The sequence below is a fragment of the Scyliorhinus torazame genome, chromosome 18 (genome assembly GCF_047496885.1).
Source record: "Scyliorhinus torazame isolate Kashiwa2021f chromosome 18, sScyTor2.1, whole genome shotgun sequence".
Lineage (NCBI taxonomy): Eukaryota > Metazoa > Chordata > Chondrichthyes > Carcharhiniformes > Scyliorhinidae > Scyliorhinus > Scyliorhinus torazame.
This window is the reverse complement of record NC_092724.1, coordinates 123,200,293-123,227,276: the sequence shown is the minus strand read 5'-3', so window position 1 is coordinate 123,227,276 and position 26,984 is coordinate 123,200,293.

Sequence of the window (26,984 nt, the reverse complement as noted above, 5' to 3'; positions counted from 1 at the left end):
TCTCTCAACTCTGCCAGAAGAAGCTGGGCCGGACAAGGGAGTTGCAAAGATGCAAGTTTCCTAAGGTACAAGATACAATCCAGACGACCAGAGAATTGGGACAGAAAAAATGTTTACGATGACTGGAGTTAAGAGAACGGAGATCAAGGTATTGTTCAGATGAATTCAAGGAAAAGTGAACAAGTGGTTCTGAGTTAAAGAGACAATTACAGTAACCAGATTTAAATTGGGAAAGCAGATTTCAGAGGTAATTTAAAAGTGATGCCATTTTGCTGCAGTCTGAGATTTGAGAGTTAAAGCAGTTGTGAAGCAATTGATAAAGAAATCCTAAAGGGGTTGATGTAAATTCTGGGCGGTATTCGCTGTTAAAAATGGAGCAGCAGCTCTGTTTGAAAGAGTCATTTGTAAAACCTGGACTGGATTTCAGAATGTAAACTGCTAAGGAGAGAATAGTTTACAACATGTTTTTGAGATTGGAGTTTGGAATCTCACATGACAATCATGTGGGGGGATTCTGAGAAGAAAATCTCAGACACTAACTTGTGTTCAGAGTGGAGTGGCGAGTATACTTGCCCACAGCCAATCTGTGTGTTCAAAAGGGATTTTGTGTTAATGGGACCATTGAAGTTAAAGATGCACTTTTCAGTCCATGTTAATCTTAAATCTATGTACATTTGTTGGGGGGGGGGGGAGGAGTAAAGGAGTATTGTGTAATAATCCAACTTTTCATGTTTAATAAATGTTATTTCTTTGTTGTTAAAATGTATTACTGCTCCTGTGATTCTGTTCGTCCATGTTTTATAACAACAAGTAAATGTCCTATTCTGGGATCCTCCTGTCTAGTTATAACATTAATATAACGCTGTACTGACATTGTATATGTGAATTAAATTCAACATTGAAATGCATGGCTTATCCATTCTAGTCTAAGTACTCTTTTAAAGCATGTTGCTCTTCTCCTTTTAAATCTTACTTATTGCCAAACAATCTCTTTGGCACTGAAAGTTAATTTTAACAAGTGTGGGGTCACATTGCTTCAGGTGTATTATTATTGCTGTAGGTTTAAAGTAATTTTGTTTTGTAATTTTTTTCTTTCTGGCTGCTTTTCCCTCTCTTAATCCAACCTTTCCTTCCCCTTTCTGTATTTTGTTCCTGTATCTACTTTGACATTGAATTCTAAATGACACTTTCAGGTGCAGATTCTGCAATGCTGTTCATGGTGATTGGTTTCCTGGAATGAACTGTTGCTCAGCCTATTCACACAGGCGCTGGATGCCCTGTGGATAGGAACTTGCAGTGAAAGACCCTACGGAGTGTCAATTGGCAAGTGCAAAATCAGGGCCCAGGTTTCATTTAGGTTTTTATCTATAACACACACTTTCCAAGTCAATTTAACAGGAACATATCAGGTCAAATATTTTAATTCCTCAATAATTTCAAAGGGATCAAAACAGGCTTTGTAGTATCAAAAGGCCATTTTTTCCCAGTTTGATTTTAGTTCAAGGTTAAGCGTAACTAGCACAGTGGTTAGCACAGTTGCTTCACAGCTGCAAGGTCCCAAAGTTCAATTCCTGGCTTGGATCACTGTCTGTGCAGAGTCTGCACATTCTCCCCGTGTCTGTGTGTGTTTCCTCCGGGTGCTCCGGTTTCCTCCCACAGTCCAAAGATGTGCAGGTTAGGTGGATTGGCCATGCTAAATTGCACTTAGTGTCCAAAAAGTTTAGGTGGGGTTACTGGATTATGGGTGTGAGCTTAAGTGGGGTGCTATTTACAAGGGCAGGTGCAGGCTCAATGGGCCGAATGGCCTCCTTCTGCACTGTAAATTCTATGACTAACTGTAAGACTGATGTTCACAGAGCTAAACATTGAGAAATGTGTTAAGTTATGCATTTTAAATTGATAACAAAACACCCATATTTGAAAGACTATTTGAACTTCTGAAATAAGCCAAGTTATCTTGGTAATAATTTAGAATACCATTGATGGGCATTATATACTAAGTCATTATATTCCAAAAGGAATTCATCATTCAGAGTACTTGGAGTGATTTCAACATACTAAACCACAATAAAACTATTTGTTTTACTTGCTATTTGCTAAAATGTTCTGATATCTTGAACATACATTAAATAACTCATTAGCATTGAAGTATTTGTCTCATATCATAATGTTCTGTTGAACTTTGCATTATTCATTAAGTCTAGAAGGGTTGGGTAAAATCTTGCGTTGTATGTGGAGAATGTGCATTCAGTGACTATTGTATTTTCTGTTTATCGCCAGCCAGTTCCAAATGTATAAAGTCATGTTGTTAAACCAACCAGCATGACCCCACAGTCCCTCTCCTGCAGCATTAAACTGAGTCTTAATTAATTCCAGGGCTTTCACCTGCACAACATGAACTAAGAACCCATCCTATTCACTGATCACTCTGTGTGGGAGAAATCTTGTGCCCACGCCCCTGGCAGCTTTGTGGGGGTGGGGGTGTACGGGTGCATTTAATCGGATGGGAAAATGGCAGTTGGGAACTCTGCCACCAGCTTCCCACCTCTACCTCGATTAAGCCTGTGGATGGCCTTCCTACCCCGCTGCCAATTGAAGAGCGTGAAGGTGTTGCCTCATTAGGCACTTCATCGCATCACCACTGGTATTAATCCAGCAGTAGGTGTGAGGTTCAGCAGGCAAGGAACATGAGAAACAAACCCTAGCATGTTTGTTTGCTGCTACCAGGCATGGGTGAGGGGAGAAGAGGGTCCTTTGTTCATAGGCACCCAATGCCTGATTGAGGAACCCGACATCAGGCTGTTGGGGGTTTCTGAAAACCACCCCCTTCCCTTGCTGACTACCGCACCCGTAAACTGCACCCCCAGTTTGCAATGACTCACTTGTGCCTTGGACCCATTTTGATCTGAGGCCTTGGGAGAGTGATGTACAGGGAGCAGCCCTGTGGTACTAATGAATACAGAAGAGATGCTGGCCTATGATTGGTTCTTGGTGGGTAGGATTCCCACATCAAGACTATTTGATCCCGGGGGAATGCCAGCCGCTAGATTGTCATTGCCGGAATGGCATAAAATGTCCTAGTCTCGCTGGTTCTCGGTAGCTGAGATCCCCGTTGCTCTCCACAAGATTCCACCCTGTGCGGAGATGGGCTTCCTGATATCAGTTCTAACTTGGGTGCCGCAGTGACACAGTGGTTAGCACTGCTGCCTCACAGCACCAGGGACCCGGGTTCAATTCTGACCTTGGTGACTATGTGGAGTTTGCATGTTCTCCCCGTGTTTGCGTGGGTTGCCTCTGGGTGTTCTGATTTCCTCCCATAGTCCAAAGATGTGCCGGTTAGGTGGACTGGCCATGCTAAATTTCAGGTTTGTGTCCAAAGATGTGCAGGTTAGATGGGGTTACGGCACAAGGCGGAGAGTGCTCTTTTGGAGGGTGGGTGCAGCCTCAATGGGCTGAATGGCCTACTTCTGCAGTGTAAGGATTCTATGGGATTTTATGGGATTTGCCTTTTGCCAGGTTGATACTATAGCCCTTTGTTACGCGATCACATTTTAACTTATATATTCTGAATTCACCTTTTCTATACAATTTACTCCCTTGTATATTTTAGTAAGGTCTCTTCTCAGATATTTTCTTTCACAGCTGAAAAGTCCAAATTCCTGCTATCAATTCTCATAACTCAAGGATCAGTCTTCTATCTTTGCCCTACACTGCGTCCAATGCTTGAATATCTTCCTTGAGATTTGATGGTCAAAACAGGACACAATACTTAAGGTGTGGTCCAATTGAAGGACTGCACAGTTTGACCATGGCACTTTCTGGTTTGTATTCTTTTGATTAGTTTAACATTCTATCAGCTTTGTCTGCAAGTCTACCAAAGCTCCCAAATCTCCTTCAATTAAGTCCTGAGCTATTTGACATTACCCATGAAGCATAAATGCTCCTCGATATTCCATCTTGTATGATGGAATGTACAATAATATTAACATTCTTTATTAGGGTCACAAGTAGGCTTACATTAACATTGCAATGAAGTTACTATGAAAATCTCCTCATCGCCACACTCCAGCGCATGTTCGGGTACACTGAAGGAGAATTCAGAATGTCCAATTCATCTAACAAGCACGCCTTTCCGGACTTGTGGTAGGAAACCGGAGCACCCAGAGGAAACCCACACAGACACGGGGAGAACGTGTAGGCTCCGCACAGACAGTGACTAAGCTGGGAATCGAACCCGGGTCCCTGTCGCTGTGAAGCAACAGTGCTAATCGTTGTGTTAATATTTGACATCTATTCATGATAGCTTCCATTTTTCTTGGTTGAAATTTTAATTCTCCCCTCACCTTTAATGACAAGGAAATTGACAATGAAACTGAAAAGCTGGTGTTTATAAGAAGCTGCCCGAAACAAAAGACGTTCAGAACCCATTGGACTGTGGTTCCCACTTGTAAACTTTTCATTTCCAGCGTTAAAGATGCACCAAGCAGAAGCAAAGCTCTTTTGTTCCAGGAAGAAAATCAAAACTCAAGATAACATGAGTGTACTGCTACATATTCAGCAATGGTTATTTCTGAATGGACATTGCCGAAGTCGGTCACTGGATTTCTGGTGTGAAGTATCCTTGGTACAGACAAAAATAAGTATGATTTGTTTGCATTTCAGCATTGTTGATAGGTCAGAGAATTGGAGCAAAATTTATAAGAATGAAAATGATGGCACTCTTGATAACATAAAAGCTTCCCAAAGCTTGAGAAAAACCATTGGGTCTGGTGTATTGTCCCCTTCTGCCTACACATGTCTTCATGTCCCTGATCACCCAGTATTCAAGGTTCTGAGTCATGGCTCGTGCGGTAGCTTGTCACATAATTAGCTGGCATTACCATCCAAGAAGTGGCAGCACATACTAGCTGGGTGCTCAATATATGGGAGGTATTCCTCATAATGAAATTGAGGCGCGTGTTGTATTGAGCTTTCAACCTAACATGTGGTGTCATGTGTAACAGTTCACTCAGGGGCCGGAACTTTCCCGCTGTTCACACCGACGGGATCTTCCAGCTGTGAAAGTGAGGTATGTATAAGTTTCAGTCAAGAAATTTAAAATGGCCTCCTCGATTCTGTAGCCACCTCAGAGATATAGCTGACTGCTCTTACCACCATTTATATAATGGAAGCAGTCTCAGAAGTTAGTTCTGTGGTCGTAACTAAGAGAAGTGTGAATGTTTCCCGATCAAGCTCCATTTGCGTGTGATGGGGCAGGTCCTTGAGTAAGAGGGACTTTTGATCAGCAGCTGATCAAGGTGAAAATTTTGGATGTTATGACAGCTGTGGGTCACGTTGCTCCATGATTTAATTTTAGTGGCCCAAGACATTATGAAAATGATCAGTAACAAAAAAATGAATCTTGCTTCAGACCTCTGAAAAGCAGTGCAACATTATGTTATCCATAAGCGTTTTTACATAAAGTGGAATGAATTCCAAACGATAGCTATGGCAGAGCATCAGACAACTATTTGCGGATACCAAATTGCACATAGTCAGGCTTGCCAATCTTGATAATTTAGACAAGTATAAAATGTACTATAATCATCTTGTTTATTGTCAGATAATATGGGTCCTGTCCAGGCCTGTCTCGAACCTTCCAAGTATTGAGTCTCCCAGCACAGAAAAGGCACGCACAGAGCCCCAATCATTTTTTGGTGTAATGCAGATGGACATGCGTGTGGTTAAGAATATAAAATAAAATTGTATTTATTCAAGTTAACTTCTTCAAGCTGAAGTCAGAGTCAGTGATGCAGATTTGTGTCTGACCTCTTGGGCCTCACCATTCCATTGTCACTTGAAAGCCTATCAAATCCTGTGTACATCATGGTTGAAATTCTCTGGCCTGGGATTCTCTATTCCCGCCGGCAGCGCAACCCCCCCCCCCCCCCCCCAACCACGCCCCACGGGTTTCCCGGCGGCTTGAGGTGCCTTCAATGGGAAATCCCATTGACAAGCGGCGGGAGTCGAGAATCCTACCGCCTGCGAGCGCTGCCAAGAAACACGTGGCTGGGGGACCGGAGAGCACAGTCCCATTGTACCCCAATTGGTATGTAGTAAGGAGACTCCAGCCTGACTCAGGCGGGCACTTGAGCTGTCCCTAGCAGTGGAGGCAATCTAAGAGCAATAGGGAGCTAAGTATAGCACACCTATTTTGGGGCCTCTTCCTGCACTGTTTCAAGACTGAACGGAGTTAAAATCGACACTCGTGCCTTCACACATGGAGTTTATAAATTCTTCACATGTGACACCGTAGAGTCATAAATGTTTACAACATGGAAACAGGCTCTTCGGACCAGCTTGTCCATGCCACCCAGTTTCTATCACTAAGCTGGTCCCACTTGTCTGCATTTTGCCCACATCCCTCTATAGCTACCCTGCCCATGTAACTGTCTAACTGCTTTTTAAAATTAAAAATCTTACCCGCCTCTACCACTGTCTCTGGCAGCTCGTTCCAGATGCTCACCACCCTCTGTGTGAAGAAATTTCTCCTCTGGTCTCTTTTGTATCTCGACCCTCTCACCTTAAACATATGCCCTCTAGTTCTAGACTCCTCTACCTTTGGGAAAAGAAGTAGGATGCAATGTAGCATTACGTAGCACATTCATCATTAATCTGTTTAACTATTTGCCTGAACATCCAGACATTTTGTTATTAACATTTACTTAAACTATATTAAAATGAAATAATTCTCAAATTCAAAAGAATATGAATCCTCTGAATTTGTAACTAAAAAGCATTCAATTATTGGAGTAACATTGTGAACAAATGACAAACAAAATTTAGAAATGAGGTTCAATTAACACAACAAAGACAGGAAATGCTGGAAAAATACAGCAGATCCGGCAGCACCTGAGGAGAAAGAAAATAGAGTTAGTGTTTTGAATCTGTATGACTCTTCTTCAGTGCCAAAGATAGGGAGAAATGTGTTTCATTGTTAATGGCAGGAGGAAGTGCTGGTAGTTGAGTAAAGGTAAGGGGCGGGATGGACATGTTTTCTGGCGCGGTATGCCCCCGCTGGCAGTGGGATCCTCCGTCCCGGCAGCTGGCCAATGGGGTTTTCCATTATGGCCACCTCTACGCTGTCGGGGGGGTCCGCGGGCGGGAGTGCGCTACCAGCGAAGCAGAGGGTCCTGCCGACAGAGAATCCCGCCCAAAATATCAAAATGTGTTCATGGGACAATAAGGGCCAGTGCTCAATGAAATCAAAACTTAAAAGAATAAGTGACAGATGGCGCAGTGTGGGAGGGGAAAGGGGAGTTTTTTCATTGGGTCAAAAGATGCTTTGACTAAAAAAATAAAGGATTCAGGATGAAGGAGTAAGGTCAAAGTCTAAAGTTGTTGAACTCAGTGTCGGGCCCTGCAGGTTGTACCGTGTCTAATCGGAAGATGAGGCGCAGCACCTCAAGTTTGCTTAAGCCTTCACTGGAGCATTGCAGCCAAAAATGAACATGTGGGCATGATGCTGAGTTGAATTGGCAAGTGACAGGAAGGTTGGGGTCAAAATCTTGAAACTTTACTTCCTCATGAAGGTGCAATTTCTGTAAGAAGTGCAGAATATTTGTTTATTGACAGTGCTAAGGCATTTAATCAGTCAACTAAAGGATAATCATTGTTACCTACTGTAAGCCAAAATTCTCGATTATTGGCCACAATAAAAAAGCCATAATTTTTTCGAGTATGATCCTTTAATCTCTTTTCCAACTGATCCAGTATGGAATATATTGGAAGTATTATTAAAGCAAGCCTGCTTATGGTTTGTTTCATTGGCTTGTTCACAAGGGCAATTTTATTTTAATTGTGATTCTTTTGTCATGTAAATGTTTATTTATCTGTCTCCAACCTTTTGAATTCTGTTTATTATCCTGTCGACACTCCAACCTTTCTGGTCACTCTCTCATTATCTCATACACTTTCTCTGATTGTTATCTTTTAATTCTCCCCACCTTTCAATGAAAAGGTCAATTTTCCGTTTTAAATAAAGGCATCTGACATTGTCATGATCCAGTTAGAGATATTGTAGCAAACGTTGTATCTGTTGTTGCTGAGGTTTATTTTTAGCTGAGGCAATATTTTCCCTGTGGGCTTCTCAACCTCACAGTGGGCTCAAATGAAGATTGGAATCAATTACTGTGCAGGAGATATTCACTCAGCTGCAATTTTCTCCAGGGGAGCCAATTAATGGCCAGAGGGTGGGGTCACTGTGTGATCAAAGAGCAGGCGGGTTGTTAAAGCTGGAGGGCCAACCAGAGGCCTGCCAGCAAGATACCCTGGCCAGCAGAAGGTGCTTCAAAATGGAGGTGACCTCTCTACAACTTGTCAAACTTTATTTTAAAAACGTTTTTTGCAGCTGAGCCAACAGTGTTAGGGTGAGGACCACCACACGGTGGCCTGTGGTTGCTGCTGCACTCAAAGTAGTGGAGGCCTCTTAGTCTGCTTGGAGTACTGCGCCCACGACCCCAGCCGCCCATGGCCTGCCAAATGGGTGTCACACCTCCAGGCAACTAAACTGTCCCTTTCAGCCTCCGGGAACCTGAAGGCTGACAGGAAAATTTCAGTTGGCCACGATAGGCCTTTAATTAGGGGCTGGTTTAGCTCACTGGGCTAAATCGCTGGCTTTTAAAGCAGACCAAGGCAGGCCAGCAGCACGGTTCAATTCCCGTACTAGCCTCCCCGAACAGGCGCCGGAATGTGGCGACTAGGGGCTTTTCACAGTAACTTCATTGAAGCCTACTCGTGACAATAAGCAATTTTCATTTCATTTTCATTTTCAATTAGGCCAGTTGGTTGCCTGCCACTTGCGGACCGGTAGCCCTCCAATCTTTTGTCTCTCCCCACTCCCATCCTGGAAAATGACCCGAGGACAGGTTGGAGTCAAGGAACTGGCAAATGTGCTGCCGGCACAAAATTCTGCAATTAGCCCTCTACATTTCCAACCCAGATAGGACTCGACAGGGCGCTATTTAGTATTGGTCCACACCAGGCCTGTATATCACCCACAGTGTGGGTGAATACTGGTGTGGATCTCACCCAAAAAGCAGTGGGAAACACCCCGCCAAATCCGCCCAAATTTACACTTAACAACTTTTTGGTTAAATTGCGGCCTTACTATATTACATTATTGAACTCCAGATATTGTCAATTTAATTAATTAATTCAGAGCAGATGCATATAATATAACCAGTTTATGCAAAGATGTAGAATTATTACATTATCATTACATGCCATAATGGCTGAAGGACAGTGAAAGAATTATATTCAAGACTTCAATGATGAAGAATTTAATTGGAAACTGGTGGCTTTCCAGACTGGGCAGAATTGGATAAATATACTTTTATATATACAAATATATATTTGGGGCAGCACGGTAGCATTGTGGATAGCACAATTGCTTCACAGCTCCAGGGTCCCAGGTTCGGTTCCGGCTTGGGTCACTGTCTGTGCTGAGTCTGCACATCCTCCCCGTGTGTGCGTGGGTTTCCTCCGGGTGCTCCGGTTTCCTCCCACAATCCAAAGATGTGCAGGTTAGGTGGATTGGCCATGATAAATTGCCCTTAGTGTCCCAAATTGCCCATAGTGTTGGGTGGGGTTGCTGGGTTATGGGGATGGGGTGGAGGTGTTGACCTTGGGTGGGGTGCTCTTTCCAAGAGCCGGTGCAGACTCGATGGGCCGAATGGCCTCCTTCTGCACTGTAAATTCTATGAGTCTATGAGTTACTGATATTCCAGTGATTTAATTGATTTATACATACCTTGACAGTTGCTGAAAACATCCCTCAGGAAATTATTTACAAACCACAGATGAATTGATCACTGGCCCATTTGTATCTTATGACTCAATCAGTGTGCTGAGAAACAACTTCAAATGATATACACTGTTAGCTTCACTTAATGAGGGACCCCACTCATAGAACATAGAACATACAGTGCAGAAGGAGGCCATTCGGCCCATCGAGCCTGCACCGACCCACTTAAGCCCTCACTTCCACCCTATTCCCGTAACCCAATAACCCCTCCTAACCTTTTTGGTCACTGAGGGCAATTTATCATGACAAATCTACTTAACCTGCACGTCTTTGGGCTGTGGGAGGAAACCGGAGTACCTGGAGGAAACCCACGCAGACACGGGGAGAACGTGCAGACTCCGCACAGATAGTGACCCAAGCCGGGAATCAAACCTGGGACCCTGGTGCTGTGAAGCCACAGTGCTATCCACTTGTGCTACCGTGCTGCCCGCTCGCTGGCATCCTGCATAGGAATTATCTTCAGTACAAATGCTTACCAGAAATAAAATTTAAATGATGGCCTCCAAACTGACTTGCACTGTTTACTTCTGATGGGAGAAGCAGATATATCGAGGAACCCAATGTTGCAAACATAATTCATGCTTCGCTCCAAATAAATAATTTTTGACAATCCTGGCATATGCCACAAATGCACAGATGCAGGCACATGCTGTTTCACTTTAAAAAACTAGGATTTTTATGATTAGTGATTTCCTGCAAAATAAAAAGGATTTCCGTCCCAAGAATCTCCAACTTGTCATTGTGAACCAAAGTAAATATTCATAGCATTTCCTTAGGATTGGTGGGTGCTGCATGTGATGGACAACATTTAGCTGCTAAGCTTCTCGTAATCAAATTAGACTGCACAACAGAGAGTGTAATAAATCCAATTTATAATGGATATTTCAAGTTGCAAAATGGTCATGCTTTTGAAATTTTTGCTCTCCCCGATTCATTTCACTCTTCATTTAACTGATTCACGACTAAAATGCAATTTCTACTCTAGTTACCAACTGCTGTGAAAATCCCAGATGTTGCCTGTTTTACAGTGATGGCAGTGAAAGTATGACATGAACGGGCCATCTACATTATCACAGAAACACCAGTTTATCAGATTATTGGCATTGAAAACAATGTTCAACATGACAGTGCAATTTACAATTTAGAATAACGTAGGAATCTAATGGCGGTGGGAGAATAGAATCCCATTGCAGCGAATGGCACGCGGCTGAGAACACGTGGCTGGGGGACTGGAGAATCCCTCCCATGAGTGGGTCGGCACTGAAGAAATGCCACATCCCCAAGGGCCTTTGTGGGGACCTGCGCTTGATTCTGTAGTAATTTAAAACCCATCTCAGTGCAGTCAACTCCACAGGGGTTCCATGTGAACAGGACATGTCTCCTTAACCAAAGAGATTGAAGAATCTTTAATGAGTTATGCAGGTGAAGGAAGGTGCAAATTAGAATAATTAATTAAATTTCAAATCATGTACAAAAAGTGAAATAAAGAGAGGTAAAGAAAAATGGGATTGACAGACAGAAATAGAAAAAATAAAGTAAATGCTAACATAAATGGCACCAATAGTTGTAAGGACCCCTCTGAGGTCCCAACTCACTGACTCTGTGGGAATTGCTGAGGAAGTTTGACCTTTTGATGGGGAATTCCCCTGCTCCCTGGTACCCTCCAAAAAGGTCTCCAACACTTGAGTTCAATTTGGACACTTCAGGCAGTTTCCACTTACTTACCTAGACAGTGACCCAGGTGTGGTTGTCGGTATTAGGGGTACTACGGTACCCAGGTTGATGCTGTAAGACCATTGGTGTGGGAGGTACCTGAGACAGCAATGTCATTGGTGAAGCCTGCCTGCTGGTTCCACCCAGTAATGCGGAGTATAAGAGCCTGTGTCTCCCTAGCAGCTGCATTCTGTACCTGCACTGCTGGGGGAAACATCTGGTCCAATAAAGCCTTCAATTGTCATCCAATCTCGCTTCTGGAGTTATTGATCGAGCATCAATTTATTGGACTAGATTTTAAAGAATGGAGCTCCGAATCAAGCTGGAGTGTCTGCAACTCAACCCCCACGCGGAAAACTCAGCGGCAACCTTCAAACACTGACTGGCGTACTTCAAAGGGTACCTCAGGATGGCCACGACTGCACCTACGGAGGACCAGAAACTGCAAGTTCTCCACTCGAGGGTGACCCCAGAGATCTACACCCTCATCGAGGATGCGGACGACTTCGAGGCCGCAATGACCCTGCTGAAAGGACACTATATTCGCCCAGTAAACCAGGTCTACGCCCGACATCTGCTAGCGACTAGGCGACAAATCTCCGGGGAATCGCAGGAGGAATTCTACCGTGTGCTCCTGGTGTTAGGTAGGAACTGTGACTGCCCGCAAGTTTCAGCCAGTGACCACACAGAACTTTTGATCCGGGTCGCATTCGTTGCAGGTATGCTGTCCTCCCAAATCCGCCAGAAGCTGCTAGAAAAGGAGACACGAGGCCTCAAGGAGGCATGGGCCCTTGCTAACTCCCAGGATGTGGCCTCCCAAAACACCCGCGCTTATGTACACGACCGCGCGGTGGCCCCTTGGGCAGCGTGGAACCCCCCCCCCCCCCCGTGGCCGACTCCGATGCACCCCCCATCCCCCCACAAGCTTGTGCTGCACGACTACCAGGCAACCCCGGGGGGCCCCGCTGCTATTTTTGCGGGCAAGCCAAGCACCCCTGGTAGTGCTGCCCGGCCTGCTCCTCCACCTGCAAAAGGTGCAGCAAAAAGGGCCATTTCGTGGCGGTTTGCCAGGCCCGGGCGGTCGGCGCGGTCTCCGGGGGTGAACCGGGACCGCCACCCCAACTCTCTCCACGAGCCATGTGCGGCCAACGGGTGTCGCCATCTTCCTGTTCCAGAGCCACATGCGGGCCCCGGGTGCCGCCATCTTGTTCCCCAGGGACCACGTGCGACGGATGGGCGCTGCCATCTTACACCCCCCCAGCCATGTGCGATCAGTGGGTGCCGCCATCTTGGCTGGAGTCTCAGCACCCCGATTCAGATGACCACACACCGCCCGAGGAAAACTTCCAACTTTTGCCATGACTTGCCTCGGTGACCCTGGACCAGTCTCGGCCCCAAACGCTCTCGACCGCGACGACGACCGTGCTCATCAATGGGCACAAAACATCCTGCCTGATCGATTCCGGGAACACAGAGAGCTTCATACACCCCAACACGGTAAGGCGCTGTTCTCTTCCCATCCACCCAGTTAATCAAAAAATCTCCCTGGCCTCCGGGTCTCACTCTGTAGAGATCAAGGGGTTCTGCGTAGCGAACCTCACGGTCCAGGAAAGGGAATTAAAAAATTTCCGCCTCTACGTCCTCCCTCACCTCTGCGCTGCCACACTCCTAGGGTTAGATTTCCAATGTAACCTCTAGAGTTTAACTTTTAAATTGGGCGGCCTTATACCCCCCCTCACTGTCTGCAGCCTCGCGACCCTCAAGGTCGATCCACCTTCCCTTTTTGCGAACCTCACCCCAGATTGCAAACCCGTCACCACCAGGAGCAGACGGTACAGTGCCCAGGACTGGAAGTCCAGCGGTTACTGAAGGAAGGTATTACTGAGTTTAGCAACAGTCCCTGGAGAGCTCAAGTAGCGGTTGCAAACATCGGGGAGAAGCATAGGATGGCCATCAATTATAGTCAGACCATCAACAGGTATATGCAGCTCGACGCGTACCCTCTCCCCCGCATATCTGATCTGGTCAATCAGATTGCACAATACAAGGTCTTTTCCATGGTGGATCTAAAATCCGCCTACCACCAGCACCTCACCCGCCCTAGCAACCGCAAATACACTGCATTCGAAGCAGATGGGCGGCTCTACCACCTCCTAAGGGTTCCCTTCGGTGTCACAAATGGAGTCTCGGTCTTCCAATGGGAGATGGACTGAATGATTGACCAGTACGGTTTGCGGGCCACGTTTCCCTTTCTCGATAACGTCACCACCTGCGGCCACGACCAGCAGGACCACGACACCAACCTCCGAAAATTCCTCCATACCGCAAAAATCCTTAATCTAACCTACAACAAGAACAAATGTGTGTTCAGCACCGACCCTCTAGCCATCCTCGGCTACGTAGTGCATGATGGAGTTATAAGCCCAGATCCCGAACGCATGCGCCCCCTCATAGAGTTTCCCCTCCCCCACTGCTCCAAGGCCTTGAACCGCTGCCTGGGATTTTTTTCATATTATGCCCAGTGAGTCCCCAACTATGCGGACAAGGCCCGCCCACTAATTCAATCCACAGTTTTGCCCCTGTCGGCAGAGGCTCGCCAGGCCTTCAGTCGCATCAAAGTGGACATTGCAAAGGCCACGATGCATGCAATTGATGAATCCCTTCAGTTCCAAGTCGAGAGCGACGCGTCCGACGTAGCTCTGACGGCCACCCTCAACCAAGTTCTGCCCCATGGCCTTCTTCTCACGCACCCTACACACTTCAGAAATCCGCCATTCCTCAGTTGAAAAGGAGGCCCAGGTCATAGTAGAAGCTATGCGGCACTGGAGGCATTACCTGGCCGGCAGGAGATTCACTCTCCTCACTGACCAACGGTCAGTAGCCTTTATGTTCGATAATGCACAGCGGGGCAAAATCAAGAATGACAAGATCTTGAGGTGGAGGATTGAGCTCTCCACCTATAACTATGAGATCTTGTATCGTCCCGGGAAGCTAAATGAGCCTCCTGATGCCCTATCCCGCGGCATATGTGCCAACGCACAACTGGACCGACTCAGAGCCCTCCACGAGGACCTCTGCCACCCGGGGGTCACTCGATTCTTCCATTTCATTAAGACCCGCAACCTGCCCGACTCCATCGAGGAGGTCAGGACCGTCACCAAGAACTGTCAAATCTGCGCGGAGTGCAAGCCGCACTTCTACCGGCCAGAGAAAGCGCACATGATAAAGGCTTCCCGTCCCTTTGAATGCCTCAGTATGGACTTCAAAGGGCCCCTCCACTCCACCAACTGCAACACGTACTTCCTGAACGTGATTGACGAGTACTCCCGGTTCCCATTCGCCATCCCCTGCCCCGACATGACCGCAGCCACCATCATAAAAGTCCTCCACAGTATCTTTACATTGTTCGGTTTCCCCGCCTACATGCATAGCGATAGGGGGTCCTTCTTTATGAGCAACGAACTGCGTCAATTCCTGCTCAGCAAGGGCATTGCCTTGAGCAGGACGACCAGTTACAACCCCGGGGAAACGGACAGGTAGAGAAGGAGAATGGAGCGGTCTGGAAGACCATCCTACTAGCCCTATGGTCCAGGAATCTCCCAGTCTCCCGCTGGCAGGAGATCCTTCCGGATGCTCTCCACTCCATCCGATTACTGCTGTGTACCACGACCAACCAGACACCTCACAAACGTCTCCTTGTCTTCCCCAGGAAGTCCTCGTCCAGGACTTCGCTCCCAACCTGGCGGCTGGCAGCGCCTGGACCCATCCTGCTCCGCAAACACGTGCGGGCGCACAAGTCGGACCCATTGGTCGAGAGGGTCTACCTCCTTCACGCTAACCCTCAACACGCCTACGTGGCGTACTCCGAACGCCGACAGGATGCGGTCTCCCTATGGGACCTGGCGCCCACTGGGTCCCCACCCCCACCCCGACCACCAACCCCACCCTCCCTCCCACCGGCGCACCCCACAGCCTCCCAGGTGGATCGGTTCTCCCACTGGTCTCATCTAGGGGTGATGAAGCTGCCGAAGAAGCCGAAGCGATGCTCCCGGAGCCACGGATGCCTGAGCCGGTGCCTGCATCACTGCTGAAACTGAGACGATCGCAGAGGACGACCAGAACCCCCGACCGACTAATTGCTTCATTTTGAATGAAAATAAATACTGTAAATAGTTGCGACATGTAACGAGGCAAAACACTGTACTAATGTATACTGGGTACCACCATAACCTCAACCTCTACCACTGTATAACGCAAGACCACCACCCCCGCCGGCCTCTCTTTTTTAACAGGGGGTGAATGTGGTCGTCGGTATTAGGGGTATTACGGTTCCCAGATTGATGCTGTAAGACCATTGGTGTGGGAGGTACCTGAGACAGCAATGTCATTGGTGAAGCCTGCCTGCTGGTTCCGCCCAGTAAAGCGGAGTATAAGAGTCTGGGTCAGCCTAGCAGCTGCATTCTGTACCTGCGCTGCTGGGGGAAATATCTAGTCCAATAAAGCCGTCAGTTGTCATCCAATCTGGCTTCTGGAGTTATTGATCGAGCATCACCAGGGAATGTTAGAAAGGTCAAATCCTAGTCTAATTCCTGGGTAACATTCCAATGATCCACAACTACCACCCCCCACTGAATTCCCTACTCCCCGTTCAGCCCCCGCGTCAGGGCTTCCCATCCCACCTTACTCCCCACTGATCCTTAACTCCATTACCACCTGGTACTTAGCCGACTCTGTCTCGGACTGCCCATACCCACCTCATTCCCTGCTGAGCCACCCAATGCCCCCTGACCCTCCCAACTCCCCCCCCACCCCCCCTCCAACCCGACCTGATCTCACCACTGATCTATCCCCAGCTGCTACCCTAATCTTTACTGACTTACCTTCCTTAGCCTATCCACTCACCTAAATATCTTACCCTGTCTACCCTCTTAAATTCTCTCCGCACCTTTTCAAATAAGCTTCGGGACATTTAAAACTCTTTACTTTCCAGAGTACAGCAGCAAGTGCTGTAAAAAGGGGGCCTGACTGCTCCACAGATTGGCTCCCCCGGTTCCTCTGAGGAAGGTAAGTATGTTTTTTTTTGTCTGATAGGGTCAGAAATGAGGCTTCAGACCCTGAATGGAAGATTTTTTTTAAGAACCTATCATTACTTATGATCTGAAAGAATGAGAATCCATACATAGGAAAGTTCATTTTTAGTGGCAGAAAGGTTGTCTGGCAGTAATTAGAACTTATCAGACCATGAAAAATTCACTTACACTTGAATGGGCAAATGCCATCTATTTCTGATGTGTGAATTGGGTGTCTATAATGTGTGCATCACAATTAACACCCTTGCATGTATTTAAATGCCTGGTCTCTCGGTGACATTCCGGTGCAGTGAAATACCTGCAGGAGAGTAGCAACTAAGACAGCATCTTCCTGATTTCTATATAAAAACCATATGCGTGGTCGCCAATAGTTGTCCAATTGACACCTTCGTATCTGTGGGTGACGCTTGATAGCCTCATCATTATTTTTACTCAAAAATTTGGATCAGTCTTCTATCCTGTGCTAGAGTGCTTCTTCGTTCACTGAAACCACTTAGCAGATGGATTGAACTCCAGATATTATCAATTCAATTAATTAATTCAGAGCAGATGGCAGTTTATGCAAAGCTGGAGAAACAAATCATTCTGTTGGATGTGTTTTTAAAGTTTACCCCATCTTATTTGAAGCATTTCCTCGCTCCATTCGTTTGTTCCCTGACTTCCAATCCCCCACCTTATACTAAACATAAATGGCCCCTAAAACAACTGTACCATGAAAAGTACATTTATTCAGTTTGTCTATCTATCTCCACTATTCATCCTTCATTTTAGCTGGGAATTAGATGTTCCGCAGTTAACATTGTATAAAAAGGGCAGGAGGGAAGGGAATTGGATTCCTATCTGAAATGGATGTGTCTGAAAATGCTGGATAGCCGCTGAATGATTGCACCCCAGGGACGATAGATGGTACTGACATCGCTTACAATAACAAGAGAAAAATGGAGATAATGATGCAGAGGGTTCAACAAGAACAGGGTAAAACTAGTTGAGAATTAATTTCAAAAGTAATCAATGAAGCAACACTGTTTGGGGCTGTTGCTAACTTTTGGTTGGCTCTTAATTCGTAATTTGCTCTGTTTGTTTAACCTTTGCTCTAGAGTCGCCAGGTATCTTTATGATACTGCCATAAGGTTCAAGTTCAAGTAATGATCACTAACTCAACACACCAATTAGTAAGATTCAAATCAAAACACATTTATTATACACAGTTAATCGCTACTCATGCATAAGCTCTACTTTCTAGACTATTCCTATTACTAAAAGGCCTATACTTAGCTTCGGACTGGCCCACCAGGTCAGGGGAACAAATGGCCTTTCGTTCAGGTCCTGAGTCTGCAGGATTCAAAAGCTGGTATGGACTTGTAGCTAGCAGCGCCTATCTCGTAGTGAGCATTGACTGGAGACTTACTTGGTTGATGCGGCAGCTTAGACAGGTCACTCTCACGGGTTGATTCAAGTTGCTGAGTGACCCTGCCAAAGAAGGACGATTTGAACTTGGGGGCTTTACTTTATAGTCCCCAGGGGCAGACAAATATGGCGTGCGGCCGTGGAAAAAAATTTAAATTAAACAACATGCTGCAGGTTCCATCAGAAAGGACACCGTTTCTCCCAAGCGGTTCCTTTTTACAACATCATCTGGACACCTCAGTTATCAGTTGTGAACAGGGTCGCAAAGGGGTTCTCGTTTTGGGAGTCAAACTCAAAGTCGTCATCTTCTCCCGAATGACATACTCTCGAAGGTATAAGGGCTGATAAGGCTGCATGGTGCGATTCGGGGTCCATCTCATCGTTCCGGACGAGCCTGTATGAGTTATCGCGGGGCCAAAAGGTGGTGTCTAGTTCTGTGGGGACGGAATCGTCATCGTAGGGCGGTGGTGTTTGGTGGTGTTTGTTGAGGAATGTGATGAGGAAGGGATCACTCGAATCGTGGTCGGATTCGCTGGGTGTGGGTCCTGTTGCAGGGGGATAGTAGGGAGGCGTGCTGTGGCTATTGTCCGAGTCACAGTCGCTGTCGCTGCTGCTGCAGTCTGTGGGCGTTCCGGGGCGGAGTCTAGAGTTCGGGGGTGGAGTTGGTGTTGAGTCCGTGGCTGGGCTGGGCGTGTTGGGGGAGGGTAGGGTAACGTTGGCTGTGGGCGGGGCGTGGTCTGCTGCGTCGAGCATGACGTGGTGTGCGTGGTTAGACTGTGTTCCATATGCCTTCAGCTGGTTGATATGGAACCACACAGTCTTTCCATTGGGGTACTTTATTTTATAGACGGAAGGGCTTACTTTGTCCGCAATGGAGTACGGACCCGAATATTTAGGTGACAGGAATGTGCTGGGGTTGTATACGGAGAGCATGACTTGCTGTCCTACACTGAACTCAGTCGCATGCACTGTCTTATCGAAACAGGCCTTGCTCTGTTTATTTCTTGTGCCCAATTTCACTGCGGCTGCTAGCTGAGCCGCTTTTACATTTTCCACTAATTGTTTGACTGCGTTCTCGTGTGTGAGGGCCGTCACTTCGGGGCTGGTCAAGTCCAATCCAATAAAAATTCTGTGCCTTTCATGGGGCATCCGGTCATGAGAGTGTGTGGGGTGTAACCTGTGGATGTTGAAATAGTATTTCTCAAAAACATCAGCGCAAAAGGGAGGACTGAATCCCAAGTGGTGTTGTTTTGTTGGACCATTTTTCTGAGGGTTGATTTTAGGGTCCGATTCATTCGCTCCACGATACCACTTGACTGGGGGTGGTATGCGATGTGGAATTTTTGGGTAATGCCAAATATCGTGAGGACGTTCTTCATGACACGTCCCGTAAAATGGGAACCTTGGTCGGATTCAATGCTGCGAGGAAGTCCCCATCTTGTAAAGATGTGGTGGGTTAAGATCTTTGCGGTGGTCTTTGCCGTGTTCGTTCTGGATTGGAATGCCTCTACCCATTTCGTAAAAGTGTCTATGATGACTAATACGGACTGGTAACCATTCCTATAAAATCAATCTGGAGGTTAGTCCAGGGGCCATTAACGGGGCGGGTGTGACTAAGCTGAGCCTTCTTTGCGTATCTGTCCGGATTGTTCTGGGCACAGATAAGGCAATTCCCAACGTAGTGTTTAAAAGTCTTCTTTTAAACTTGGCCACCAACAGAGCTGCCTGAGATGGGCTGTAGTGGGATCAATTCCCTGATGTCCATGACTGTCACGGAACAAACAAATAAGTTGATTCCTGTCCTGTTCAGGAACCACATAAAGGGTGTCTTTTAACACCACACCGTCATGTGTGGTCAGTGCATTTTTAAACCTATCATAGGGTGCTGTAAATTGTCCTTTTAAAATCTCCCTGAGATTGCTATCCTGCTTCTGGGCCTGCACTAAATCCTCGATATTAGTCTGCGAGACCTGAACTGCATTCACTGGTGCGCTTTCGGGGGGTGTCCAAAAATATCCATGCCTGGAACCTGCTTTTGCCAGTGCGTCGGCTTTTACATTTCCAGGAGGGAGGAACGGTGGTGACTTTGAACTTTAACAATTCCAAAGGTCCTGTCCTGTGCTTTCTCTAAAATGTGGCGGAGCAATGGGGCTGAAGGGAGGGGTTTTACGTCTGCGGGAACAAATCCTCTTGCTTTCCACAGGGGTAGGAATTCTGTAAGGCTGTTGCATACATAGAGGCTGTCCGAATATATGTCTGCTGGGCTGGGGAAGGAATCTGGGTATTCCACTATGTATGCGATGGCCGCAGGTTCTGCCGACTATGCACCTAAGTATCCTGGAAGTTTTATTGCTATTTCTTCTAGGGCGCATCCCTGCACATCCTCGACGTAAATGCCGCATCCTGTTATGCGCTTCCCTTCTAATATTGTGGAAGATCCATCCACATATATCCTAATGGGTTCGCACGTGTCTGTGTGCTTAGAGCTCTGGGTTGAACTACCTATCTTTCTGGGGGGTGTTTTAGCAATAAAGGGGCCTGTGTTGTGGTGTGAAGAGATAATTTCACATTCACGGGGGGTGCCGGGGTACTGTAGGTTATCTGCTAAAAAAGGGTGGGTCTTTGTCCTTTTAACAGTGATGTCCCGTCCCTGCAAACGAAGGCTCCATCTGGCTGCTCTTATCTGACTAACTGTACCGTCCTTGAGTCGTCCGTCCAGTAAAAGTTGGATGGGGGTGTGTTCCGTCAGGATTGTGATGGGGTTCAGTCTGGTTATGTAAGAAAAATACTGGACTGCCCAAAAAACTGCGAGCAGGTGCCTTTCACAGGCTGAAAATCCCTGCTCCACAGCATCTAAAACTCTGGAGGCGTAAGCCACGGGCCTTAACTGTTCATGCCGTTCATGAAGGAGCATGGCCGAAAGGGTGCGGTCTGTGCTTGCTACCTCTATAGCGTAAGGGGAAAGAGGGTCTGGAACTTGTAACGCGGGGGCTGCTATGAGTGCTCTTTTCAACGAGTCCACAGCATCCATATGCTGCGGAAGCCATTCCCAGGGGGCTCCTTTCTTTAGGAGGTCTGAGAGGGGTGCTGCCTTGCTGGCGAAACCGTCAATATGGTTTCGGCAGTAGCCAACCAGTCCTAAAAACAACCGGAGGGCTAAAACGTTCTGGGGGAGGGGCAATTTTGCAATCGAGTCAATCCTTTTGTGCTCGATCTCGCGTTTACCATGTGTGATAATTGTACCCAAATATATCACCTTGTTTTCCAAAATCTGGGCCTTTTTGGGGTTTACTTTACATCCAATTTTCTGTAGGAGTTCCAGGAGTTCGGACAGAAGCTCAATGTGCTCTTCCTTGGTGTCTGTCTGCAGTAGTCGGTCTTCTACGTACTGGACCAGAAAATACGGGGCGAGAAAATTTGGCTAAACCATTTGCCAGCTGTCGGTGGAAGATGGAGGTGGAGTTGTGGGATCCTTGTGGAAGGCATGTCCACGTGTACTGTTGGTTTTTAAAGGTGAAGGCAAATGTGTATTGGCACGCCTTTTCCAATGGAATGGACCAGAATCCATTACTGATATCCAAAACCGTAAAGTATCGGGAATTGAGTCCCTGTCTGAGCATGGTCTTGGGACTTGTGGCTACTGTGGAGGCTTCTGCGGGGGTGATTTTGTTGAGTTCCCGGTACTCGATGGTCAGTCGCCATGATCCATTGGACTTTCTCACTGGCCAAATCGGGGCATTATTAGTGGAGGCTACTGATCTAAGTACGCCCTGCTCTAATAAGATGTCGATAACTTTTGCGATTTCTCATTCTGCCTCTTTGGGAAATCCGTATTGCTTTTGGGGTCTAGGGTCAGGTCCTGTGATTTGTACTGAACCAGTCATCTGGCCACAGTCGTGTTTGTGGGTCGCGCATGCTGTCTTGTTCTTTTGTAAAACTGCCCTAACCTGCTTGTCCGTGCTAATCGTAGTCGGGTTAAACCAAAATTTGCCAACTGCGCTAATCTTGTTTGCATATTCTCCTGTGGGGAGCGTTGCGAGGGCTCTTGCGGATTTTGCCATTTTCCAGACACATTGGTTGACTGGATCAAAGGATAGGTTGTGGGAATTCATAAAATCGATGCCCAAAATGTGTTCTGCTGTGTGGGGTAGATCGACTAAAACTATGGGGTGCTTGGTGGTGATGTTGCCGATTTGAATGGGTACAGGGGCTGTGATGTGTCCCTGCTGTGAGTGGCCTGTAAAGCCGCTGAGGGTGATGGTGACTGTAGTGGGCCACGTGTCCTTTTGAAACATGGTGGAGGAATTGATTGTGGTGCGGGACCCTCATGTGTCCCAGAGAAATTCAATGGGCTGTCCCCGTATTATTGCTGTAACTACTGGTCGGCCGGACCTATCCCAAAGGGTGTCGCAGACCCAACTGGGGGAGCCCGGACACCGTCAGTCCGTTCCGCTCAGGTCCGTCTGCTCTGAACGGGTGCTAACGCTATGTATTGGCTTGGTCCTGTTCTTATTTAGAGTGCCTGGCTGCTGGGCTCTCTGTTGCTTTTGTGGGGCATTGCATTCTGTTGCAAAGTGTCCTAAATGACCACAGTTGTAACACTCCTGTGGTGTCTGTGGGGGGGCTGTTCCTGCCTTCATTTACCCATGCGGGGTTCTGGTGTGCCTTAACTGCTTGTATGTCTGCTTCTGCCTGCTGTTCTTCGGGATTTTTAACTGCGGGTTTGTTTTATACAGACTGCTCCCAGGCGCGGGTCAATCTTTTTACGACCCATTTCTCATTATGAGCCTCCTCTGAGGGATCATAATTTGCACAAGCTTTCTGTCCTGTTTCTGTGGCATGGGAGATAAGGGTGCGGGTCCATTTGGCCATGTTGTCTGGGGAGAAATGGGCGCGGTCTAAGTCTCCGAAAACTGCTGCAAAATGGATCCACAGGCGTCCAGCAAACGCTGTGGGGTGCTCGGTTTTCTTTTGCCTGCACTTATTGAGGCCATCTACGGGGTCACCCCGGTTATACCCGATCACGTCTAGGATCGCGGTATGCATTTCTGCAAGGGTGCCTCCTCCTACATTCTGTGGGTGGGGAAGGGCTGCTACGACCGAAGGGTCTAAACTCAAAACTGTGAGCTTCACGTGCTGTCGCTCATCCAGGCCGTACATGGTCTCTGGCAAAGAAGTGGTGGGGGTCTGAGGTGGGGAGGAACCGTGTGATTTTCTCGCATGCGTCCCGTAATTGGGTCACTGTTAAGGGGGTGGTGTACAGAAATTCCGTGTCGTCCGATGTGGCTGTGCGGTGGGTGGTTACTGGGTTCATTGGAGCCTGAACTATCTGCTCTGTGGGGGGTTGGGGCGCTTTTCTCTTCTGGGGCTTTCCCTGCACACATGTTCCCTGAACATATCTCTGCGCTGTCTCATTTAACACTTCCCAATCAGGGCCGTATTCCTTGTCTAACTGTGATCCAAAGGTTTCGTAGAATCCTTTTTGAACTGAAAGCAGAGATTTCAGTTCTGCAATCTTCTTCCGGCACTTTGCGTGATCTAATGAGCTTTGTATTTGCTCCGTAGTGGCAGCATGGAGTGCTCTTAACGCTGCCTTCAGGTCACTACACTGCCTCTGCAATGCCTCTACCTGCTTCTCGGTTTCCTCTTGTACCAGGACTGCACGTTGCGTGTCCTAATAGGCCTTTTCGTACTGGGACTGGAAGCTGCTTAGGTGCGCCAGACAAGACTGGTGTGCCCTCATGGCATCATCCACCTCTCCGTCTTTTGCTGCCAACTTCCTCCTTAACTCTACGTTCTCTTTTTCTATCTCACTGACATCGACCTTGCTCATTCGATGTATGCCTTCTATCTCTTTCCGGAGCATCCTAACGACCTCCTCTGTGCCTCGCAAGTGTGCCAAACAGGACACGATTGCCATCGGCTTGCGAGCTTTTCCTAAGCTCTTCTTGTGAATCTCGCTCAGGTTCTCCCACCAAGTATGTCCTATACTCCCGGGACCTGTTTCCTCATTGTTACAGAATTCGCTCCAAAGGGGCCATCCTTTCCCTTTGAGGTTCTTTCTGATTTCCTCTTCCCAAACGGGACACTGTCCTACTCTACTGCTGCTGGTCGCTGCGACCGCGAATTCTTCTGGGTTCATGAGGCGTTGCATTGCCTGCATCGCCATCTTTCCTATCTGAATGCTTTCTTAAATTTGGAACGAGGGTGACTAAGGCGGTGCTGTAATTACAGGTACGGCTTTCGCTATTTTCCGAAATACAAACTCCCGACATTTTTGTCGCAACAAAAAATCTATCAGTATTACCTTATCGCCCTGTTAGTTACGCATGCATTTAACACACTTGCAAATTATGAGGTTTGATCAGAACTGTTTTTCTGTTCCCAATTGGATTTCTAATTCAAATTTTGGGTTCTCCCGGAGAGGTTAAGCCACTTCTAGATCGGGTCCCGTCAGGATGTCGCCAGTAATATGTTGCTAACTTTTGGTTGGTTCAATTAGCTCTGTTTTAGAACCTTTGCTCTCGAGTCGCCAGGTATCTTTACGATACCGCCACAAGGTTCAAGTTCAAGTAATGATCAATAACTCAATACACCAATTAGTAAGATTCATTCAAATCAAAGCACATTTATTTACACACAGTCAAATCTACTCATGCATAAACGCTACTTTCTAAGCTACTTCTATAACTAACAGGCCTATACTTAGCTTCGGACTGGCCCACCAGGTCAGGGGAACAAATGGCTTTTCGTTCGGGTTCTGAGTCTGCGGGATTCAAAGCTGGTATGGACTGGTAGCTAGGAGCGCCTATCTCGTAGCGAGCGTTGACTTGAGACTTACGGTCTTTTGGCGGCAGCTGAACAGGTCACTGTCAAGGGTTGGTTCGCGTTGTTGAGTGACACAGTCAAGAAGGACGATTTGAACTTGGGGGCTTTACTTTGTACTCCCCAGGGGGTTCCCGCCTTTCGGGGCGGACCCCATACCTGGTTTCAAGTGATTGGACTTTGTTCCAATCACTTGGTTCGATTTCTCCAATACTGGAGCGGTTCCCTGATCGATGGGCGGTCTTGAGGTGTCCGTTAACCTCTTTTGTGTTGGTTCCTGCTGGCGCCGAGTAGTCTGGCTTGGCATTGTTTATCTCAAATGTTTCGATTGTTCCCGGGGATCGCTCATTAGTATGTAGATGGCTGCTACATTATTATGCAGATGGCTGCTTGTATCGATGCTGTCTGGGCTTTTGCAGAGTTTCATACACAGTAAACTTGCACCTGCTAGTTTCTGCCTGTGTTGGCTGAATTTCCCCTCAGCCTTTGCTGTTCTCCATTTTACGTCGGGAATTGGCCAACCCAGGTGGCTACAGGTTGGCGTGTCTGGGACTGGGGGCGTAATTTTAAAATAAAGAGGAAGTCACTTAGGGGCGAGATGAGGCGAAATGTCTTCACACAGAAGGTTGTGAATCATTAGAATTCTCTAACTCAGAGGGCCGTGGAAGCTTAGACATTGAGCATGTTTACGGTATAGATTGATGGGTTTCTGATTAATAATAACGTGAAGGGTTATGGGGATATTGTGGGTAAAAGGCATTGAAGTGTCGGATTAGCCATGTGATGCGACCATCAGTTCACTGAGAGACACGTTGAGAAGTAAACCATGGCTGTCACCAACTGCGCCACGCCTTGGACACCTCCTCGAATTCTGCTGGCATCGTGCACCAGGCTCTCCAATGCAGTCGCCACCCGAGCAGTGTTGGCCTCAGTGACACGCATTGCCAGCAACACCTCCTGCACCTGTAGCCTCTGAGACTCCTCTAATCGGCTATGGATCTGCTGGAGTGTCACTGACATCTTCCTCTGAATGTCCCAGCTGCTCCCGAACGTCTCCATCAGCTCCGGGTAATAATAATAATAATAACCTTTTATTGTCACAAGTATGAAGTTACTGTGAAAAGCCCCGAGTCGCCACATTCCGCCGCCTGTTCGGGTAAGCTGGTCCGGGAATTGAATCCGCGCTGCTGGCCTTGTTCTGCATCACAAACCAGCTGTCTAGCCCACTGAGCTAAACCAGCCCAATTCCAGAGGCTAAGCATCTGGCTGGGATCCAGCTGGGACCTGGGATACAGAAGACCTCAGCTGCTGTGTCGCCATGGGGCTCTTGTCACCACCGGATGTACATCACCAACTGTGTTGTTCTCACCAGATTGTGCCCCAGAAGCCTGTCCACAAATGTTTCCCACCGAGGTGGGTGTATCTGTTGGAGGGTGGGGATGACAGCTGCGACGCATCAACTGTGACATCCTCGGAGCTCTCCTCTGGGGTGTTCTCCTGGAAGACAGCGGAGGGGGCCACCCGAGATGGGCCGGCACCGTCAGCTGGAGGACCAATGGGAGAATGGATACATGGTCAGTGAGAGGGATGGGTAAGTCAGTATGGCAATAACAACTCACGTGTGACAGGTCTTCCAGGTGTGGGGCCCAGTGAATCCTCGCCTCTGCAGCGTCCGTCGACTTCCGCATTGGTGACCGCTCTTAGCATTTCCTCAATGACAGTTGTTCAACAACTTGGGCCAGATTAACCATATCTTCTTCAGCCAATTTCTTCCCATCAGGGAGACATTGTTCTCTTCTACTATTACCAATGGCAAATAATAAGATGTATTACGTCTTGTGATGGAATGGGTAGCATCCCTGCCTCTGAACCAGAAGCTCTGTGTTCAAGCTCCACTCTAGGACTTGATAGCCAAGGAAGTTGTGTTCATACTTTGGCCAAACATGTTGCGTACCAACTTGTAAGTCCTTCCAACATACACCAATGATAGGCATGAAGAGTGGGAGAGATTCCTGGCTAGCCATGTGATGGGAAGATATTGGAACCTTGACCATCACAATACATTGTTCCAACATTCCAGAAGATGAATGTGAAAGTGCATGTTG